General features: G+C 31.1%; 1 long non-coding RNA gene and 1 other non-coding gene across 2 annotated transcripts in view; one reads left to right on the top strand and one right to left on the bottom strand.

Annotated features, from left to right (window-relative positions):
- Positions 1-7,401: 7,401 nt before the first annotated feature.
- Trnaw-cca (transfer RNA tryptophan (anticodon CCA)) lies at positions 7,402-7,473 on the top strand. The gene has a single exon. It is a non-coding gene; the product is annotated as a tRNA-Trp (tRNA).
- A 3,420-nt stretch (positions 7,474-10,893) lies between these two features.
- LOC130898231 (uncharacterized) overlaps positions 10,894-24,408 on the bottom strand; it is a 44,812-nt gene continuing 31,297 nt past the window's right edge. Inside the window, exon 3 of the long non-coding RNA XR_009059858.1 lies at positions 10,894-11,273. This is a non-coding gene — a long non-coding RNA (uncharacterized LOC130898231). The remainder of the gene's footprint in view (positions 11,274-24,408) is intronic.

Below are 24,408 nucleotides of genomic sequence, written 5' to 3'. Positions count from 1 at the left end.
CACATGCTTTGGTAATGCCTCAAGTAACTTTGCGTCAGATATCAAGGTTTGTTCCACTTATAACTTACAACTTAAGATTTTGCTAACTCTACGAATACATGATAATACTAAGAGATTTTCTTTAAACCACTTTATTTTTAAGGATACAGCAATATAACATGGATGCAGCAAGATGGCGCAGCCTGTCGTACACCCAACAAGAGTTTACCCATAGTTAAAAAATGTTACCAAATAAATTAATCTCGCACAGAAGAGATATTCCAGAGATATTTTGGTTCTATCAACTTAAATTCTTAGTCACCTATATATACGTAGTACTTTGCAAAATTTTTTGGTAATTATCTAGATTAGGTTACTCCCCTCCGATTTCGTTAAAATTTTAGTATGTTATAGAGAAAATTATGCTGAAAAATTTGATATATATATAAATATATATATATATATATATATATATATATATATATATATATATATATATATATATATATAGGTTAGGTTAGGTTAGACATGTGAAGCTAAACTATGACGTATAAATTATTTTTCTTTTTTTGGAACGTCAAAGTTGAAAAACTAAGCGAAGGGACGATTTCCGTGCCCTACATGAATATATCAAAATTTTCAGCATAACATACTAAATTTTAACGAAATCGGAAGGGTGTAACCTAATCTAGATAATTACCAAATTTTTTTATTGTTTCTTCTTTTAATTTTGAGCTTATGAGATCTTCAATCTATTGACATACAGTTAAATTTAAATATTTCCTTATTACATTTATAATACTTTAGGAACTGATAAAATCAATACATTGTAAAAAAACAGGGACTATTTGACGCCGACCAACATATTTCTAAATAAGTCATCAGTATACCATCAATTTATGACATAATTACCTCTTGCCACGGTATAGGTGTCTATTTCAGAATATAATCGAAATAGATTTTAGAGTTAACTACTTATATATTTATATATAAAAAAATGTTACCATGAAGAATATTGGCATCGATTTGAAAAATACGGTTTTAACTTAGACATCTGGTTTCAACGATACATTTTCTTTATAATGCCTAATACTATAATTTATATAGCTATAATAACCTAACTATTATCACTAGTTTTTTTAAAGCGTATATCTTTCCCCCAAAACTAATGCTAACACAAACGCAGCAGAAAAATGGCCGTCTATTCTTATTGTATAGAAATCGTCCAAAATTTATTGGTAACTCAGAAATTGTCCGACGCATGGGCTCTGGTCTTTTGGCATTCGTAGAACAAAATTTAGTAGTTAGAAACCGTTTTGCTGTCAGAAATATCCTGGGATTAGTAGGAAATTTTGAGGTGGAGACCTGCGCACTGGAATAATAATTAGAGAGCTCTTGCTTCATTTGGGATTTGAATTAGTGTAAATTTATGATTTTGCTGATTTGAATCTTTTATTTATTATAGTTTCCATTGAAAATGGGATTTGAAAATACTAATATTGGGCTTGAACTATAGATACAGAACAAATGGTAACTATATAATAGTTTAGAAGTATTTTTACGAGGTAACTGTACACCAGTATAATGAAATAGAGTTCACTGAACTGAAGTAAGTCGGAAGCTGCAATTAAAATAGCAGAAAAACTAAAACAATCGCAATATTTCTTTCTCCGTGAATGATGAGTTTGGAAAATTGAGTGCATATGAGTTTACTTAAGATTTTTATGGTTCGCTGAATCAGCATCCGATAGAGATGCTGCTGACCGATTGGGCATTGCATTCAGAATATCGAGAAAGGTTGTGGAGAGAAGAACTTACTTTTTAAGAAATCTGAGATGATTAATCCGTTCGCAGGGGACAAGAATCAGAAATAAATCACGGACTTTATTCAAACCACTCTTACGCTGAAAAAAATTCCAACTTGTTCGCGATTTGCCTGCGGGAATAAAGCTTATGTAATGTCACAGCTACTTCTAAACTGCTTCTAAGCAATGTTTTTTCTGTGTTTTAATCACCCACATCATACTATTCCTAATTTATCATGTACTATTTGTTAAATGCGTCGGCTGTTATATTATCAATAATAACCATAATTAAATATAAATATATTAGTAATTAATTTGGTGTAACTTTGCTGCTTGTTATCAGAATTTAATAGGCTACCGGGTGGAATTTAAATTGAAAAATAAAACGTGACGAACTCTCCAGAATTATTCCTTAATGGCTATACCTCAGTTGCACATTCGAATAACTGGAAATAACAGAATTAGTATATCTACTCATTAAAAATCTATCTTTTTGTAAAAATTACAGTTTAAATTCACTTAATATTCTATAACATTATTACGTAATTAATTAAAACAATGTCAAATCAGTACCAATTAGGAATTAATCCAACCCGACAACGTAACTTGGGAAAACCGTATAAAAGCTAAATTGTCAAGTTCGCATTGGTGGTAGTGGAAATTTTATTGATAGACGGTTTTGGAAATTTTCATTCTATTATACACAAACAGTCTCATATTTTTCGATTAAATTTTATCTTTTTAAGAGCCATGTCAATAAACTTGGTAGCCATACACAAAGTAATTCTATCAAGAAAGCTATTTCCGAATAATTTTGAACTTTATAAAGAATATTTTATCTTTCAGTTAGACTATCTCGTTGACTTCACTGTCTTTTGTGTTGCGGAAATTTAAAATTAAGCAATTAAAACCTCATATACTCGTATATACCTGAAATTACATATTATACCCACATATATCTAAAAGCGTGCGAAAAAGAACATTGCTTTTCAAATGGGATATTTATAACACAGTTTTTTATTTGTATATTTATCAAGTTACCTCAGATAATTTTTTGTTGTATGCTCTGTCAAAGGTTCTGTAATTGTAATAATTTTGTACTTTCATTGAGAAGTGTCAATCGTCATTTTGCAAAATATTTTTCCAATTTTGATTGATGAAACACTGATTATTAATCTAAATAAATTTGGCAGAAGAATCTAATTGCACTTCTCCTGAAATTGTAGCAATTACATGCAATGAAAACCTGCTTTCGGAAAGGTCAAGAAAAATATATAAAACATATGGCGATTTTTTGGATTGGTGTAATACTAAAAAATCGAAAATCACACAGAAAATATTCTTATCTCAATTTCTCGTAAAAGTCAAGCCAATGTCAATTGTTATAGGCTAATTATTCAATGTTGATAATTACCATAAATTTATATTATAATTCTGTTTTAAACAAAAGTATCTCTTAATATGGTAGTATATAAAATAATGTATAATACCATGTCGAAGTATTACTTCGCGCACTTGTATCTTACATAACTATTATACAGTGGCTATAATGTGATAATATTTTGTGAATATTAACATTGTTTTCTATTTATGTGTACCATTTCTAAAAATTCTGTTTCATGAATTTTTTTAATCGTATTGATGACTTCTTAATATACTCTCGATATACACAGCATCACACTGATCATAAATTTTATTGGAATTTCAAAATTTCTGATTATACCAGGAGTTCGTCGAAACTTTCATATTGAAACGTCTCTTATAAAACTGAGAATAGAATTTTTCGACTTTACATTGTATGTATTACAAGATATCAATTTAATTACGAAACAGTTCTTTTTCACGTTGAACAATATTTCCTTTTTTATTCCCATTCCTCACAAGACTCAAGACATGGTTTAAATGATTTTCAATGTAAAAAGTGTTTCAAAACGCCTACATGGAAATTAGTTATGAGAATATGCCTTCATGACATAATTAGTGAAACTAAGTAATCTTGATTATATAAAGATAGTTTTCAAAGAACTGTGTCACGAACGTTTAAAATATCAATTTATAATGAGATAAAGACGTTTCTCTGAAATTTGCGTCGTGATTCTATGAAATTTGTATAAAATACAGCTCAGATGTACACCACTTGCTCATTTATGAATTTACAACTTTATCTACGGCCGTTAAATCGATTCAGATTTCCAGGTGGTAGAAAAAACTTTCAAGATCTTTCAAATTAATTCCTAGTTAGAGAGCACCATAAATTATTAAATATACCTTTCAATTACATGAGCATAATATAACTATATAATATATTATTATATATATTCAGATATCATTCTCTAAATGAATCCTCTACGTCAAAACAAACATGCGAAGATGACACGTGCATGTAGACTAGTGGATATATTTTGTTCGATCAATTACCCTCAAAAATAAACGAAAGAAGTTTAACGTTGAAGTTAAGCGAGGAAGAATTAGTTATGATTGCTTTAGCTTTGGACGAAGAGAAGCAGATTAGCAATAAAAAAGAGAAAAAAGTTCTCGAGATATATTTTTTTACATAAAATATTCAGTGTTATTTCTTACGTTATTAAAACAATTGGAAGATGATGAAATGTCTTTCAATAAATACTTGGTGGTCTGACAACGTGACATCATCATCATAAGTATACTAGTTGCATTCGGTAATGTTGTTCGCGGAACATAACGAGAAGAGAGTGATTTGTATCACGTGATCCTAGGCAGTATAGATTGATTGTGGTAATTGCCGAATAATTGAATAACCAAAAAAACTTAACTCAAAATAATTGAAGTCAGCTGGTTAGAACAGTAACTAGTGAAGTATGGAATCTTATGAAAGTACACAATCAAACTTTTTAAATGCTTGTAATCTGAATAGCAGTTGGGAACCAATCGTATCGAAGCTGGCTATTAGTTCTTGACATCTGGAGATTGGTATTATACTCAGTCAGTTTTTGTACATTACGAATAGGACTATTTATTTTTTATATACAGAAACAACACAAAAGACAAACTGTGGAATAAAATTGCTAATTAATAAGCAGTAAAATGTCAAAAGTCAAAACAACTCTGAGAACTCTCTTAAAAGATTTGGAGCAAAGAGATCTTACTCAGAGTGTTAAAAAATTATTATAACTGAACGCAAACCGACCAGTGAAATCAAATAAAGTGGATTGCCGAACGATACCGAACAGTTAGAGTAATCAGATTTATATTGCCGGACGCAGTAAATCTTAAATATTTTGATATGACGTTCCGTCTCATTGTCGTGACGTTGACATTTTTAAGCTGCGATTTGTGCCTGAATCTACCTTGGAATTTTTTTAGCTCACTTAATCTAGACATCCGAAATTTTATATATATAATACTCCTGTATTGACAGTTTCTAAAAGTGAAAGGTGTTCCGACTAAGTAAAACAAATAATGTATCGTTCTCTCTCTCCTCTGAGAGCTTCAGTTAGTTCTGCGCACTTTTGAGCTCTTGAAGCATGCGCCGCGAGAGACAAAATGAATACTGTCGGCACCGTAACGTAGGGACATTTTTACCCATAAGAACTATCCATATAGAAGTACTTATTACATATATGTAAAATTTATTATTCAATTTTCACTTTCTGTATCGTTTATTTGGTCTTTATCTTTGATTGTTCGCGTGAAATAAATGTTTGTTCTTATTTTGTTTAATAAAAAAAAATTGACCACCCTATTGAAATTTTAAATATATTTTGTCGCTACAGAACAATAAATAGAAGTGTCAGTTTAAAGTTTGACGTCAAAAAAGTGAGCAATAAATTAATAGAAAAAAATGTCCACCGAAATTGTGAAAATCAAGAAATCGGAGTATCGAGCCATCAACAATTACCTGTATTTGAAAGGGTTGAGAAGTAAGCACGTTTACGAAGATATGCTTAATACCCTTGGTGATCAATATCCTTCGTATGCGACCGTGAAAAATTGGACTGCAAGCTTTAAAAGAGGTAAATTTTCTATTGAAGATGATGACTGATCGGGAAGACCAATTTCTGTGTCAGTCCCGATATATCGATGCAGTTCATGATATGATTTTATCAGACCGTCGAATTGGGCTAAAACGGATATCTGAAGCACTGAATATTTCATACGAACGCGTTCATCATATAGTTCACGTCAATTTGGACATGAAAACAATGGCTGTAAAATGGATCCCCAAATGTTTGTATGTTGACCGAAAGCGTGCAAGGGTAGAAGCATCGCGTTCGATCTGTGCTCCATTTGAAACCGATGTAGAATTCTTAAACCGAATTGTTAATATGGATGAGACTTGAGTTCATTTCTACAATCCAGAAGCAAAGCAACAATCGATGGAATGGTGACAATCTGGTTCTCCAAGACCTAAGAAGTTTCGTGTCCAAAAATCTGCTGGAAAAGCTCTTGCTTCTGTTTTTTGGGATTGCCATGGAGTAATCATGTTTGATTTTTTGGATAAGGGTAGAACAATAACTGGAGATTACTATTCGAAATTACTGACTCTACCGGAAAAAATTTATTGAGATTGAAATTTTGTTTGGTTCTATAGTAGGCTAAGAATTTTTCAATACATCCTCGTATAATTATTTATATATATTAGCAGACTTTTTTTAATTCAATTTCATAATTCATTTGGAATTCAAATAGAAAATATTCCAAATTTAAACTAACCAAATATAAGAAAAAACAACTGGCTTATTTCTAAAAAATAAAGACTAAAGGATATGAACTAAATATATTGAAAATATTTAAAGATATGTGAAGATGGCTGAGTTAGATAACCAACTATTTTTGCCATTAGAACAATTAGAACATAATAATGATCAAAATAATACTAAAGTGGTTAGGCAACACAATAAACAAACAAATTAACGATGTAGTCAGTCTATCAGAACGACGGATTGCACGGTATAAATTTTAAAAACAGTATAAGCTATGTGAATAAATAAATTATAATCTTCACGAGGAGGCGAGGAAAGCACAAGAAAAAAACCAAGGCACCGTAAATATAAGGAAGGTGCCATCATAGGAGACCAACAATCAAGATTAGAAAGGTGGGCGGACTATTTCGATAACTTATTTAATTACATCAGAGGGAACTCCGATATCATGCAACAATAGGCAGAAGAACAGGATAATGAAAAAGAGATAGAAAAACCTATATACACCTTGAGGAATCTTGAGACAACGAGATAAAAGTGGAACAATGCGATTGAAAGAGTGTGGGAGAGAATGGTGTAACAAGGGAGATTTTTTAAATAAGTGGACATAAAGTTTTAGGGAGGGAAACAATACAGGGCCAATAGCCAAGTCGAAAACTTAGAAGTATTTCTTTTCCCATATCAAATTCATGTCTCTAATTAAATAATTTTCACTTATTGCGAAGCTGCACAATTAGGAAAAATTTAATTAAGCTTGTTTGCTTTTATTTCTGCAATACTTTTTTTAGTTTGAAGAGAATAATTTAGGGACACTATATAAATAAATTGTCATCAGACAATAGAATGCATCAAGTGAACTATTTATAATAACATTGAGTGAAATCGAGATTTATAACCAAAATTTATGAAAGACATATTGTATGTAATATTACTAAGACTCCGTGGCGCAACGGTAGCGCGTCTGACTCCAGATCAGAAGGTTGCGTGTTCAAATCACGTCGGGGTCACAAACTTTTTATAAGTTGAGAATCAAGTTTTAGTAATATATCAAAATTTTATTTCATGTATCATTATGAAGAATCTCAACTATTAAGGCTATACTGTGCGGAATTATGCTTAATTGGGTTTATAATAAAGAAAAACATAGCCTACTTGGAAATTTAAGACATCGAAAGAAATCAATAAAACTCGTAGACAAATAACAATAGTTGATTAAAGGCGGTTTAAAAATACATTAGCAGTTGGTGGCGTAGACATACGAGACATCTTCATTGATGAGAAAACCCATGCTAAAAATATATATGAGACAGTATTTATGTCTATGATGAGAACACATTCATTTTTAGTGAGAAATTTTGTTGTTCGACATTGCCGACGAATCCTACATGATTTTTATACAAAAAAATGTAGTATTATAAGATATCGTTTTGTATAAATGTTCAGCCAGGAAATCGAAATATACCATCGTCGAACGATCCGGCCATAACTAGGCCTCCCAGGGGTTTTTACTTAAAATAAGAGCAAGATTCCAAGATCTGGTGTTAGCATACGAAGGAGAGGTCAAAACGCATAATTCAATTCTTATATAGTATAAAATCCAATCCCACGACAATCAAGTATACGTGTTTTTTCGAGGATTTTTAGATATAAATTTTTATTAGGTAAGGACACGTTTATGTGAAAATCCCAGGTAAATCAAAGCTCGGTAGTTTACTACACGTTTCAAAAAAACTAAAATATTTCACAAATACAAATATCATACAATATTTCTGTATTAAAGTAGAGAGAAATTCTAAACTTTCATTTTCTTTTTTGTTTCAAATGGAACAATTTGTATTTAATAGCATAAATAGAATTTTCGGTTTTGTAGCTTGCTGTACATTTTTGCCAAGTTTGTTCTTAAATTTAGGAGAACGGTTATTTTGTTAAATTTATTGTAAAACACAATTAATATTGATTTTTTACATTTTTTCAGTTGACAGAATTGACTTAAATATAATTGGTTCACCGTTTGTAAGAACAGTCTCCAATGAAGTGAGAAGTGTTCAAGATAAACAGTGTAATTTCTTCTACTTAGTAAATGGTGAATCTGATTTGGGTACTGAGTGAATGTAATCAAAATTGTTTGCTTGCATCTAAGATTTTCAGAGCGCAAATCACCCAACGAAACAGAATTTGAAAAACTAAAGAACCATTTATATTTTACTGGTGAAGGTAATACGAAAAAAACGTAGCAAAAACATTATTGATTCAGGAGAATGAAATGAAAGTAGGTGATGGTGTAGTGCAAAGATTTTCATTAAACATGTCTCAGGGCTACGCAGCTCACCTTTTCTAGTTTAGAAGAGGATAAATCGCAGCGCTTCTGTCGATGGACAGCCTCATACTCGCAGAGAAAGTGTTCGACTGTTTTTTTTTGGTAACTTGCAGATCCAACAAGATGTGGGTAGCTTTCTAAATATTTTTCCGATGTTATTAACGGGACAGTGTCATACTGTCATAACAGTAATTCTATTGGCGCATATTTGCGTAATGAAATGAATTTCTTGATCAAGTTAGTAAAGTAAGGAAGGAATCTCTCTGATTATTCCAGACCTGGGTGTTACCCCATGTTTGTGATTTCCTATTGTTTCCCCACTTTTTCATGATCATGACTTGATGACTTTTTTTGAAATTCTATAAAAGGTTGTGTTCCTATGAAAGTAGTTGTTTGGCCTTTCTGTTAGGTGATCAGCTTGTTCATTGCTGTACACCTTAGTTACTTGATCATAATATTGAAGGAGATCTTGTGTTTGCCAAAAAAAATCAGCTCCCATGTGCGATAAAAACAATATGTCAAACGTAAGTTGTAGATCTCAAAATTTTCTATAAAAATTGCTCTTATAATTGTTTCTGTAAGTATAATCGTTTCTGAGATATCACAGTTGTATCATCTGTACATATAATATGTATGCAGATAATAGTTAAATATGTATAGGTGTGTAAAGAGCCCTTTAGAAGAATTTGAATATTAACAATAATATAAGTCGAAAAAAGACCTTTACACATGAATTGGATACGATATTTTTTCTACCAGCTAAACTTTCATGAAAATACAGAAGTTTGATAGTAATTTATATAATATATATTTTTAAATACATAATATATTGAATATTTTTAAATATTTATCAATACTAGTGGTTAAAGTACAGTTTTATGCTCTCGAGATGTGTCTTATGTACGTATTTTCCTCATATTATTAGGAGAAAGCTAATTTTTCCGGCTTCTCTGTCATAATAATTCTACTACCATGCTTCAACTTGAATCGTACTTTTATAATTATGTTATTTGAAGTTACAAGTTCCAAACATCCTTTGATTCATCTATCGTAAACAGGCAGTCGTCTATGAATTTAAAAATTTCCTCCATCGCAGAGTTCATAGCCTCACTTTGAATACGTCCAATTTTACTACATATATTAGGTTTAAGGAAACATTTGCAGCAACTGTTATGGTATTTAGCATCAGCAGCTACTAAATAATACTGCAAATTAATAAGTCCAATGATAGCTTTTAATACGCCATCAGAACGATCTTCAGCTGAATTCAAAGGACTCTTTAAATATAAGTGCGAAATTTTTTTTCGAAGATCTCACGCTTTCTCTTTCTCAGTTTCTCCATCCGCTTGGTCGCCACAAACAAAACAAAAGCTAGATTCATTTATTCGCGCTCTTGTTCGAGGTTGACTTATTTTGTAGTACATTTTTATTCATCCATATGTGATTTTTTGTGCAGAGATTGAACCTGTCCAGGTGTATGATTTTCTGCAATCTAGGTAACAGACTTCTCACTTCTTAAATACTCAGTAAATCCATCGATTCTCGCATCTCTGTTGCATCGATTAAAGTTGACATTCCACGACTAAACACAATAGTTTCATTAGTATACAGTTTAAGAGACAGTACCTAAGTATGTAGCAAATATGTGCATATAATGTAGAACACTAATATTACTACCACGATATTTCACAAATATTTAGAGAAGATTTTTAGACCTACAGCTTTGGCCTGAGGTATTTTCTTGATAAATCTTACCGTTTTCGATAAAAATACAACAAACATAAAATTTTGACTTTTATCCCCGCATAACTTTTTGAGCACACATGGGATTGATGAGGACTTTAGTATATTTTTAAAACAAATCCAAGATCCCAACAAAATTTCGCTCTGTAGGAATCTTTATTTTTATGTCTAAATTTTTCCCATCAGTTGCGCGTTGTAACGGTTTGTTTCAAAAATAGAAGGTATTTAGATTGACAATTATTAGTACATCACGTCTCTAACATGAAGACTCACACGGAAATATTTTATATGAAACTAATAAATCATCAAATTATATTGTTTGTAAATTTTAAATCAATTTTGAGGTTTAACATTAAATTGATACCGTTGTAAAATACATCAATGACTTATTGGATATTATTTACAGTTTACAATGTATACACTTGTTTATTTCGAATTTCATCGCTATTCAATCGTATTCCTTTCATAACATCACCTTTTATAACAAATGTGTATTAAATACATTTTACTATTAAAATATTCACTTAACGAGATACGGAAATATTCTTAAGACAACTACAATGTATTAGGCGAAGGCATAGTGTCTGGAGGAGAGACAGGGTTTTCTGTCGAAAAAGTAGGCGATGGAGGTTTCCTAGGTGTTTTCATGGAGCAATGTCACAAAGGATGAAGTTCATGCTGGCCCACCGAAGAGTACGTACAGGTGGAGGGTGTTGCCTCTAATGGCTGGGAGCTATTGACGTTTTGCTGAAATTTGAAAAAATTAATTATTAAATGTATTCCATATTTATAGTATAAATGACATTCTTGAAAATAAGTGTGCTATTATTATATGTGATAATATATACAAGCTAAATGAATTTAATTGAGAAAAAGAGCGAAAGTTTATGTACATAAGAAATATTGTGGTAAAATGCATTTTTTTTAAAATAATCCAATTATAGGATAGGACTTTCATTAGAGTTTTTTCTCACGATAATTTCCATTTATTACTTTAAGTACGATATGTTTTCGATTTATATATAAATTTGATTTTTGAAGAATATCACTGAAAATTGAATTTTGACCAATTACAATTTTTATTCAAAAGATTGCATCAACAATTCTATTAATACATAATACTTTTCAGCTAGATTCAATGCTCAAAATAAAAACCGGAGTAATTCTAATGGCTTCGTTTTTAATTTAGTCTTGTAGCTCTTTGGTGTTTGCAAAATATGTTAATAAAATTTTGAAGATAAATAGCCCCATCAATTAAACCTTGAGGTGTAAGATCTGGAGACCTTGGGATACACTCTATTGGTCATCGTCTACCAATCCACCTTCCAGGAAAACACTGGTGCACTTATTGTGAACTGATACTATAATTTGGAAGGTGGGGTTGTTGACATTTGGAAAATATTGGCGAGGAGTGGTAAAGCAAAGATAACAAAAGCATTTGTGAAATTCATTTTTATATGCAACTTGAAATTTATTAAATAGTGGATTACTCATCCAAAAGATTGAACTGCAATAGCTTTATTGAGAATTTTTGATAGTTGTAGGAAATACTCAAACTGAAAAATACTATGTATTTTTGTTCACTACGTAGAAGTAATAACTGATTAACAACTTCATCACTGAATACAGTATGAAAAGACCTTTTCATCACTCTTCAATTAAAAAGAAGTGACATATACCACGTTAAAACTGGTGTCGTTATCATGTTCGCCTATTATTTAGAAAATCGACATTTCAAATTAAAAATCTACCTTTTTCAGGTTTTTTGTTAAACGAGAATTATTTGTAAAATAGAATTGTTATGTAACTCTAATTTTACCTAAAAAAAATTATTTGTTCAGTAGGAAGGAATTATTAGGATTGAGCATTCATTTGCGACTATATACATATATACATTTTAATAAAAATTTTGATTATAAGGTTGAAAAGTGTGAAAATAAATGATATTTTGAAATGAGTAAGTTATACTTATACAGGGTAAACGTTTTTATATTAGTGTCAACTGTAGTCAATGTGTATTATAGTGATATGTAGGTAATGTTGAATTGTGTCCTGGTAAAATCTTAATTTCACTTTCACCATCATATTATATTATTTGAGATAATAATAATTCCCTTCAAATATGTTTGGAAAAAATTGTTAATTTATGATGGTAAAATGACGGATTTATAGTTATATCCATTTGACTGCAAAAAATACGATTTGCAAGGTACTAGAAGACCGACTGGAAGAAAAGCAAAGACACGAGGAACGGAGAATTTTTAATGGAAAAATTTTTATTACATTATCGTAATGCTTGAGTTAGAGTGAGAATAACGCTGAGGAAAAAGTGTTTTCAATATTGTTTGCTTCCAAGCACTAAACGAATAATTATTTATTTTCATAACCCATCTAAATATATATTTAATAATCATTTATCTTGTGAGAATATATTTTTGTTGTAATTAGTAATGGAGATACAAGATGTGGTAAAAGATATTCTGAAAATGAATTCCTTACGTTCAACTAGGAACTATTCCTTATAGTGTGTCTATCGTGAATCTTGATCAACGTATTAAGTTAAAGTTTAATTATTATAAAGTTAAAAGTCAATAAAGAACGAGTCTTTCTACCTATATAAGTTATAGTTTAAAAACATACTTGTTCAGCAATAATTAGATTGAAAAGTGAAAACTGAATTCTCTGCATAAGAATAATATTATTGATGAGAAAATTAATGTCACTACTATGTAAACGTGGAACGGTTTGTATGTGTTTCTCTGAAGTAGATGACTGATTTTTTAACAGTAAGGCACCATCGAAGCCAAAAAGTCAGTTACCAACATACAAACATTCAGGAATTATCTCGACCATTCCCACAGAAACCGATGAGTTACTGTTTTCACGGAATCACAATGCGAGGACCTCATCAGCATTTTATATTAATATAAAAGTGTTTTCTCATACATTTTTTAGTTAGTCAATTGTGGTCATTTACAGTAAATTGTAATCATTCTATAATCAGTTTATGTGAAATAAAGTTTTTAAAAAGTGTTTTCGAAGTTAATAATTTAAAAGTGGCGCAGTCAGTAAGATATTCGGGATTGATACGTATCGAACGCGTCGATTTCCGTTTTAACGATTGACTGATTATCGAATCTACGGACATAGTTATTTTGTACTAGTGGAAGTTCAGAGCGATCCATAGAACGTCAAGAAGCCCAGTGTATCGAACACCGAAACGACCCCAAGTGCAAAGAAGTCCGTCGAAGGGAATTGGAGCCGAAATAGTCCGATTTCGCAGAGATATTCATCCGAAGAAAACAAAATTGTTGAATTGGAGTATATCTCTATAGGAATGTTGGAAATATTTCTCCTATTATTACTGTAAGTACAATCAATCTTATGTCTGGAGTTGACGATCTAATTTATTTTTAACATATCTAATATATTTCAAAGTTTAAAATTAACACCTTCAGCTGCGTTACAAATTTCAAATCAAAGTTTAATAAGTAGAGATAATAATAACTTAATTATGGCCGATTTCATACCAGAATATTTCAAATGTGTACCAGATTTCGATGGCAAATTAACTGAAAATGCAAAATTAGTCGTGAATATACAAAATGTATCTATTTGGAACGAGTTGAAGGATGTATTTTGTGGACCAGAGAGACGAAAATTGTGTTAACGGGGATTTAGTAATGATGAGATAACAACTGAATGAAAAACCACAACAGTTCTATGATACAGTTTTGAATATTCTCAATCTTTTGTGTAGTTATATAGATGCTTATGAAATTGAAAATGAATCGAAAATATTAAAAAGAAATTTATATAATATTGTAGCTTTGACAACATTTTTATCGGGACTAAAGGAACCGTTAGGTACTACTATTAGAAGTATGAAACCAAATAGTTTAGCTGAAAGCTTTACAATGTGTTTTAAAAGAGAACAATGTACATTACTTTCAGAATTACACTCATTAAACAAATATAAAGCAACCACAATAATCGAATAAAACTTTTACACAGCGACACAATTTAGATAAACATAATTCCGTTCGATTCAATGCTTATACACCCAATAATTTCTTTAGAGAACAAAGACCATTTCCATTTCAACATTTACCCATTCGTCCTATCATGTCGAGACAGCTCCAACGATTTCCAACTTTTTCAGACCAAATCAAAATCCGAATTTACCAAACCCAACACCCATGAGTATTTCCATAAGAAATATAATGAACAATCAACCAGTGAGTTTATCTTCCATGAACTCACCCCCAAGACCTTCAAATCTAAACCATTTTCGAAATTTTCGACTACAAAATAATTTCATAGCAGAGGAACTGTTCAACGCCGATATTGAAGACGAAGCACCCCAACAATATTATTATCCTGATGATTCATACCTTGAATAAGAGTAATATCAATTTGAAGAACAAAACAATCAAGATTCTACAAATTTTCCCGACACCCCTCAGAAATCAGACAAGCCCTAACACCCGAATCGATATCTTTAAATTTAAGTAATAATAGCGAGTTGTCCTATATAATACTCCCTGAGTATAATATTAAACTATTAATAGATTCTGAATCAACAAGATCCTTCATAGATCACGAAATTGTATTTCAATATTTTTCAGAAAATTTAACTCATGACCCATTTATTGTTGAATCAGTTTTTCAAGAGTCTGCCCATAAATATAGCACTATAATCCCTTCTTCAAAAATATTCAAGCGTTCCGATAATTTGAATCTCAAATATTAAGTGTTCAAATTTCATAGTGTATTCCAAGGGCTTATTGGTCTAGATAATTTAAAATTGATAAAAGCCAACTTGGACTTTTCTGGCGGATGGTTAATCACTCCACAAAGCACAATAAAATTAAACTTTTACAAAATCTAGAACGGAAAGAGTTATTAAAATAAAAACCAATATAAAAAATGGCGAGATTATAAACCCTCATAAAAAATTTCACGGTTGTGAAATACCAGAATCTTTATCAATCGCAAAAAACTGAGAAGCTATCACCACAATCTTAAATGCTACAACAAATCCAGTAAAATAAAGTTTTTCAGAACCACTTCCTGTAGAAATATTTGATAATAATGATTTTCAGAATTTCGAATTAAATTACCTAGAAGAAACCTCTACGCAAACTACGAGATTTGAATAATATTACAATCGATCATTTAAATGATGAAGAGAAATCCAAAATATTCTGACATATTTTACAACGAATATACACCCCTTACTTTTAAAAACAAAATTAAACATGAAATACGAACTTCTGACGAAATGCCTGCTATCGATATCCTTTTGTTTACAAAAACGAAGTAGATAAACAAATTCAGAAATTTCTAAATCACAAAATTATCTGACCGTGTTCAAGTGCTTGAAATGCGCTCTTATGGGTAGTTCCGAAAAAACAAGACGCTTCCGGTAAAGCTAAATTTCGTATAGTAATTGACTATAGACGCCTTAACGAGAAAACGATTGATACAAATACCCTCTACCTAATATAACAGACTTAATAGCCAAATTAGGCAGATGCCAATATTTTACGACCTTAGATCCAGCCTCAGGATTCCATCAGCTCGAAATGGCCAAAAAGGACATAGAGAAAACAGCCTTTAGTCTGAATCGGGACACTGGGAGTTCTATATCTATCCTATATCCAAGACCACAAAACAAATAAAAGGATTCCTAGGACTGCTAGGAGACTATAGATGCTTCATAAAACATTTTGCCCATTTGACTAAACCACTGACAAAATGCCCAAAACAGGGCGCAAAAATTGAACACAATGAAAATTTCTATCATGCTCCAAGACATGTAATAACATCCTGACTAACGATCCGATTCTCCAATATCCCGACATCACAAAACCATTTAATCTGACCAAAGACGCCAGTAACGTAGCCCTCGTAGCAGAAATTTCTCAAGGGCCTATCGGAAAAGATCGCTTACGCATCACGAACACTTAACGTTTCCGAACGAAATTATGATACCACAGAAAAAGAACTATTGGCCATTGTGTGGGCCAAAAATATTTCTGACCTTACTTATATGGCAGAAAATTTACCATTGTTTGCGATCTCAAACCGCTCCAATGGCTTTTTTCTCTAAAGGACCCAAATTCCAAACTCATTAGATGGCGAATCAAATTAGACGAATTTGATTATTAAATTGTATACAAACGTGGAAAACTTAATACTCTTGCAGACGCACTATCCAGAATTGAAATTAATACCAAAGAAACAAACGAATCCCTCAATGATCAAGAATTTTGGATAAAACTACAATCGAAAATTAGCTAAAAGCCCCGACGATAGAAACAATTCAAGACGAAAACCCTGACCTAGACTTTATATCCTTGATAGTAAACCTCGAAACTGACCTAGACCCTGAAATTTCACCGACAACGAACTCAACTAACAATGATTCTGACCATGCAATACAGCAGATAATACCTGACCGTCAAGATAATCTCAACGATGAATTAAACAACGTAGACAATCTTATCAAATTCTTTTCTCACCACGGTTTTTCGAAACAAATAATAGCCGATGATGGTACTGAATTAAAAAATTTGTTGTTTTCAGAACTATTGAGCTTTCACAAAATTCAAGTTTATTCCACCTCTCCCAATCATCCTCAATCTAATGGGCAAATAGAAAGACTTCGTTCAACTCTAGTTGAACACATCAGAATCTTAAATACTCAAGTTTTCTCAAAAACTCCAATTAAAATAAAATTGCTATATGCAATACTTGCCTACAACCGATTCATTCTAGCACAAAGATGAAACCAATAGATATATTAGACGGATATATTAATAACAACGACGTTTATGATATTGATATAAATAAAATACTTTTAAATGACTATATCAATAGTCATAAAGTAAAAACAAGATTATTATACTCAAAAATTAATTACGACTTAATAGAAAGGAAAAAATCGCTAGCAAACTTAATAAGAACCGGGACAAACCAGAAATATTTAGGCCCTTTCAGAAAGTGTATATTAGAAAACACATACATCATAATCACGCTAATAAATACACATTACCAACAAAACTAAAAACTGTCAACCCTGCACAAAAAAAGCTTCTACCGAAAATAAGGAAATTGTACATATGGACAATTTAAAATGCCCCTGGAAAAAGACCTTTAAATTCAAATAGTAAGATAAAAACTATATACAATATTCTACACAATTTTCGAAACTTAATATTAGGACGATAATTTAGAACATAGAATTTTATTATTTCAGATTTTCTGGAACTATGGAACTCCAGGATAAAATAATAATTAGAAACCTAGTTGACAACCCCGGGCTACTACCCTTCAAATTAGGAACTGTAAAAATTTAAATGTATAACTATGCACTTATATATTACTATGATTTGAACCCAATGATCTTAGAAATAAACAAATTACAAATTCAAGCTCCAAAAATTAGAGTCTTTGTTGACCAAAATAAACATTACACTAATGATCTATCAAATTATTGTAAATTGCTAGACTTCACAGAAGCCAATATTGAAAATAAATTGGTAGAAATATTACCCCATCTCTCTAGAACAAAATGAGGACTTACAAATGGCTAAGGATAAATTTTTAAATCTATCACCGGAAACTTAGATTCGAACGATGGAGAAAGATTTGAAACCCTCATTAAAGAACCACAAGATAATCATAATAATATAGCTAGTAATATAAAAAATCAAAATTCATTGTCTGTCTCACTCATAAATAAATTCAATAAAACTGTTGGACAAATAACAAATAACGAACAGATTTTGGAAACAAAAATTAAATTTATTAAAAATTTTATTAACAAACAAGCAAACGACTAACATTGTGTATATATTAAGATGGCTATGGACTTAATCATAGATTTATATGAAATGATAAATTCAGTATTAATCGACAATGAAAATTCGACTACTTTTGCAAAACTTCATGTAATGCACCCAAGTATAATAAAGACTTCTGATTTATTTGAATAATTGAAGAATTTGGAAAAAATAGTTACTAAAATCCATTTGCCTTTAGAAATTGATTTCGACAACATTTTACATTGGTTGCACATCATTCCAGCTCATGAGTAATGACTTAGCTACTTTGGCCAAGTGATTATATCAGGACATATTACTTCCAACCTCAACACCCAACAAGCGAATTTGTGGTGATGGTATAGTATTTTATATCTAGACAGAACCAAATCCTGAGCTGCGGTGCCAGCCTTCTTTGTAAAAACAGCAGTCTAGGTCTTTGTTACATAAAATCGCATTAACAGTCGCTGAAAATGTTGAAAGATTTAATATTTGCTGGTTAACGACTTTCTCCATGGCCTTGGAAATAGCTGAAAAATGCCTTGTCAAAATGTCAAAAATGTTACAATTTGTAGAAAAAAGCTTGTAAAACCAAAAAACAAACATAAAAATAACTAAATAAAGATAAAACATGAAATGGGTTGAATACAAGCAAGCTTCCAGACTGCAGAGAAGGGACCTCTTTTATATGATAGGATGGATGGTAGGTTTCCCCGTAAACCAAGAGTTGAATATGAAGCAAACAAAAGTTTTAGCCTACTGCTTTTGTTACATATCAGAAAAACCTGGGGCAATTGAGAAGTATGTTTTTAACTCTCTCATTTATCGTTCCTAGTTGGCAACTACGGTGTGTTTGCAGGTATTTCTCAAGACAACAAAGTTTATACGATTTTTATCACTAGAATTTGAGCGCCATTTGAAAAAGCAGAATTTTTGCTGTTGGCTACTCCAGTGCTGTTTTTATTAAACTATGGATTGTTATCTGCAAAGCCGTTAAAGGAGTAAGGAATATAGGCATATAGGTATTCAATGAATTCTTTGGTTGGGTTACAAATACTCACATGATTTCCTAATGAAATTTACAGTTAATTTCATGACAAAAAAGCGTCTATAGGATTTTGAAAAACTTAACTTCAACTAAAACTATTATTATTTAACATTGGAGCTAGGAGTGGCTACTATTTTTGTAATGTTATTCATTATTTTACAAAAATGTTAAGTGAATTGCAAACAAAAAGACACATTCATAATGATTTTTCTTTCCTTTTTTATTTGCAAAGTCCGTCGTTAGTGAGCTCAGGTCCTCACTGCATCTTGAATGTCTTCGTTGTAACCTCTTGGTGCTGGATAAGGATTATAATGTGAGTGGCGAAAGACTTTTCATTTTAACTTCAAGAAAAGTTTTTCTTCTTACATTAGCACAATGAGGTCGGGAATTGTTATTTTTCTATATAATCAAGTGGAGCACACTAGCCATAGATTTCATCTCCTATAACAATAGTTTTTAAGAAATGTGATATATTTCATTTTCTTGCTAAGCATTTGTGAAATACATTTTTCCACTTAGAAAACTAGCCACATTTCGCAATCCACAATTGGAAGAAGCACGGATCGTAGAACCATCGTTTCCCACCTTAGCTCGGCGACAACTGAGATAATGTAGCGGTAGTTTCAGTGGGGCTCGTATTGTTTTCATTTCCAATTCATTTGATGTGATTGAAAATAACTTTGGAATTCATATTATAGGTACTATTAATAAAATAATATATAATATAATATATAATAAAAATAATTAAATTCCATGCTTTCGTAGTTCCATGAACTTTGAATCCAGTATTTATTCGAAAATTTCAGTAAATTATTGAGATTTCACTTTTACTGCAGCTGATAAACAATTCCCCACGCAACAAATGCTTTTGTTGCTCCAATTTCTTTTGTGTAGAATGGAAAGTTAGTTCACGAGTATATTTCATCGTCATGGGAAACATTTCTGGTTATTCCTCCTGAGATTAGTTCAATTGTGGGTGAAAATGATTCTAGAAAGTATAAAGTTGAAATAGCTTGAGACATTATGTTTTTTTGTATTATTAATAAGAAAATTTGAACAGTTAAATAGTATCATCTTCTATATAACATATAACTAATTATTTTCTTTGAAATGACTTATTATTTATTTACTTATTTTTAATATTTTAATAGAATTTATATTAAATTATATATCCACCACCCCAAAAACTCATCAAATGTAAACAAGTGAATTCACATAACCACAAAGAAAATGAGGCAATCAATTTTTCTTTCATCAGAAGTTTCTTCGAGAAAATTCATTGTACTCATTATGTGGCATATGGAACGTACCGTACTCTTGGAACCACATATCGACAAGATAAATTTCAGCTCTTTAGGTACGAGGGTAGGTTTTTGAAGACATATAGATCAATGACTAATGGTCCAAAAGTTGCACCAAACCGTAATTATCTAGGGATGGTTTTTCAATCAAAACGTGTGGAACGAAGAACAAAGTTTTGAATTAAAATTTATTGTGCTTCAGCCCATTTGTCGGATTAGCCACACATACGATGTCGTTTGATTTCATATCCTGTAGAAGCTGAATCTTGAATGCTTTCAGGCTAAGATTCTTTCTTAGAATTTTCTATAAAGTGGAAGGCGAGTTGCTGGGAATAGCGATCGATTTGAATATTTTTCAATATTTGCGTGTATAGCGGCTACAGTTTCTTCGGCGTCTTCTGTGTCTCATGGATGCACTTTAAAAGTAAGAGTAAACGTGGTCCGGAAACTGTCCATTTTTATTAGATTTAGCCGGTTTGGAGGACTATTATGTATAAAATGAACGAAGGACTCGGAAAGTGACGATCAGAACCATTATTTTATAAAAAAGTCAAAAATAGGCCAAAAGTTGCTCTGCCGAAGTTTATCGATAATGGAATGTCAAAAAGGAAACTAAACAACAATCAAAAGTCAGCTTCAAAATGGATTGTCATATAAAGAAGTGTAGCCATCAAAAAGATGGTAACCTCCAATGAAGCATTACTTGCATTAATATATAAATAAAAAGTTCACTAGAAATTTGATCTTTATCAAAATAAAAGACTCCAATAAATCAAAACGTCAATTTTTATCTGTCTTTCAAAAATTATTACAAAAAACTAATTTTAAAAAAGAAGAGACGTAAAATATACGTATAAAATAAAAGAACATTTGGAAGCATCAAATATTTAGCTATAAAAACAATACACGGCAGAAATTGATACATAACTCTTGAAAAAACATAAAAGTTTAAAGAAGAAAGATATAAATCTTGCTTCTGTATACTTTTTGATATCAGTTGATAAATAGTTAAAACTCCGGTATGTCACAAATTGGTGCCAGGTGTAGGGCTGTAAGCATATCTAGCAAGAATAGTGAATAGTTGATGGCAGAATTCACAAAGGAATTGGAAGAGCGAGAATTGGAGACCGAAAGAACCAATGAAGATAAAAAATGTCTGCATTATTGATCAACCAAATTGTATTGTGATAAGTTGGAATGATTTGTAATATTTATATATTTATTCAGTATATTTAATTTACAATTATAGGACTGTCAAGAGGATCAATGAATTTCGACTACAAGGCAGATTATTTTAATGACGTTGCCCCAATATTTGCTTTGAATGAAATATTTTCTTTGGTCTCGACGGTTGACAGGAGTGGTTCCTGGTGTTGTTATTCTGAACTTAGTTTAGTTTTCGATTATTGTATTCAATTCTAGTGTTTTATTATTATTATTGACCATTTGAGTCGTCGTGAAAAAGTCGTAAAGTGAAAAGTATTGGTACAGAAGCCAGTCGAGAGTTTGGACATAAATATTTACATACAAAATATCAAAATGTTATTGTAAATATTATGTTTGAGCACCTAAGACGGAAACATTAAAATCAGTTGATGGAGAAATTGTGTCGAACAAGTAATAAATAAGAAAAAATTATGCTCTATTTTCCTGATGTAATAGGTCAAGGTGGATATGAGTAATTTAAGTTTTATTTTCCCTTTCTAACGAAGGTTATTGATTCTCTTTATGTCCAATAAAGTGATTTTTGAGAAGCTCAAATAGTTATTTATGCAATAAGTGAGTAAAGTAATACTTTTTTTCACGAGTAGGACGGCAATTCTACAAATGAAAAAAAAACTTACTTCACTCCGAGTTTGATACAAAATGTTTTTTCGTCCGTAGAATTAAAAAATTTTCTAATGGTGATATTAAAAGTACATCTGTGAACATTATTAATTTGGAGTGAAGAAGAAGTTTACTATTGGTATTGGTACTTGAAAAGGCAAAATTTAATGAGTTAAAAAAAATAACGTCTATAGTTATATTAGTACTTATTGAATTGTTGGTAAGATCGTGAACATTTACAATGTGGCTTCAAGTTGTTTCCGTTAAAATTTTCACTGCGGAATCCATTTTGTTTTTTATTGAGTCGTCTACGTAACCTTCCGCAACTGTGTTCGATTTCCACTGACCGTGCTTCTTTAGTTGAATTATATCACCCCCGGAATCCACTAATAGAGACGCCAAAGATATGTTGCGATAAGCGAGGGAATTTTTGAAAATGTATTCATACCTATAACTTGGATATCCATTTTTACGCTGTAAAAAGAAATGATCTTTTTTGACATTTGTGGGCCGTTGGTTTTTATATTTTTTATAAATGTTTACCAAGCTTAATATATTGTCAGATATTTCACCAATAACAGGAAATCGAAGTTGAACATGAGTTTTTGTATCAAGTACTGTGATAATTAAAACATTAACGGTATTATTAATATCGTTACACTTCATTTTATACGATTTCTTCCTCCGCTGAGCTCCTGCGATTCCGAATATTAAAGCAACCTGAAAGATGTTACAAATAATATCCAAGCTTGCATTGAAATTTTTTGCTTGCATACCTTATGTATGAGATAATGATCGTCTGGAGCTTGCAAGAGAAACTTATTAAAATGTTTCAGATTTTTTGGGTCTATAGCCAAATGATTCATTTTTCAAATATTCAATGAGTTTCGAGTATTTACTGATGTCTACGTCGTTATTTACCATTAGGGTGCCTTTCAGTTTTGAATAAGTCAACCAAAATTTTGAAGACTTCCACATTTTGGATTTAGTTTCAAAGTAACACTCTTTTTGTGAAGCTATTCATGCCTTTTTTAGTACGCCACTCCATAAAAGACTTATATTCCTTTAAATACTGTTCCCTGGATTTCGCAGGGAAAAGATTCATAGTCACTGTAATTGCTGATTCAACATCTTCTGGTGTGCATCAAACTTTCTCACTATTACTCTCCATCCCTAATAATAATACTACACTCCTTTTAATTAAACACAAAAAATAAAAGTGTAACAGTTCACATCTCACTATTTTAATAAAACAATTTCATAATTGCGTTGAAAAAAGACATGACGGCCCTTTTTTTAACTCAAAAGCATGAAAAAAATGAACCGCTTATGTACTTTTTTTTACGCTTTTTATCGATTCAGAAATTACATTCTTTATGAATGCAAATGAATGAAAAAAAAACGTAAATATTACGGACGTAGAAAAAAATCTTTTTTCATCAAATTCCTACATAAAAATCTATTCATCGTCCTTTTTAATACAATTTAATTGTTTTAACAAAGGGATGCCGCTGAAGACAACAGTATACTCTGTTATTTTTTCTTTCAACGAATATTTCGCTTCTTTAGTTGAGATTAGTATGGAGTATAATGTTTCTCATATAAAATAATTAAATAAGTGTAAAAAGCGGCACTAATAGACTGAAAATTATTCAGACGAATTAGAATTACGTTCCCAGAAAATAACTGACATTATTTGATGGAGATGCGGCACCACGGGAGATTTAATACATTGGATTTGTCAAACTCAAACACTACATGTTATTTAATTAGTTTATGGAATGAATGAGATTGCTACATCTCGTTCCGCGAAATGAATTTCTTAGGAAAATAAATCTTGATTAACTCTATTTAGTAGTAAGAAAATGGATTTTAAC

The sequence above is a fragment of the Diorhabda carinulata genome, chromosome 9, assembly GCF_026250575.1.
Source record: "Diorhabda carinulata isolate Delta chromosome 9, icDioCari1.1, whole genome shotgun sequence".
Lineage (NCBI taxonomy): Eukaryota > Metazoa > Arthropoda > Insecta > Coleoptera > Chrysomelidae > Diorhabda > Diorhabda carinulata.
The sequence above is the reverse complement of the archived record's forward strand: the minus strand, read 5'-3'. Positions and strand labels throughout refer to the sequence as shown.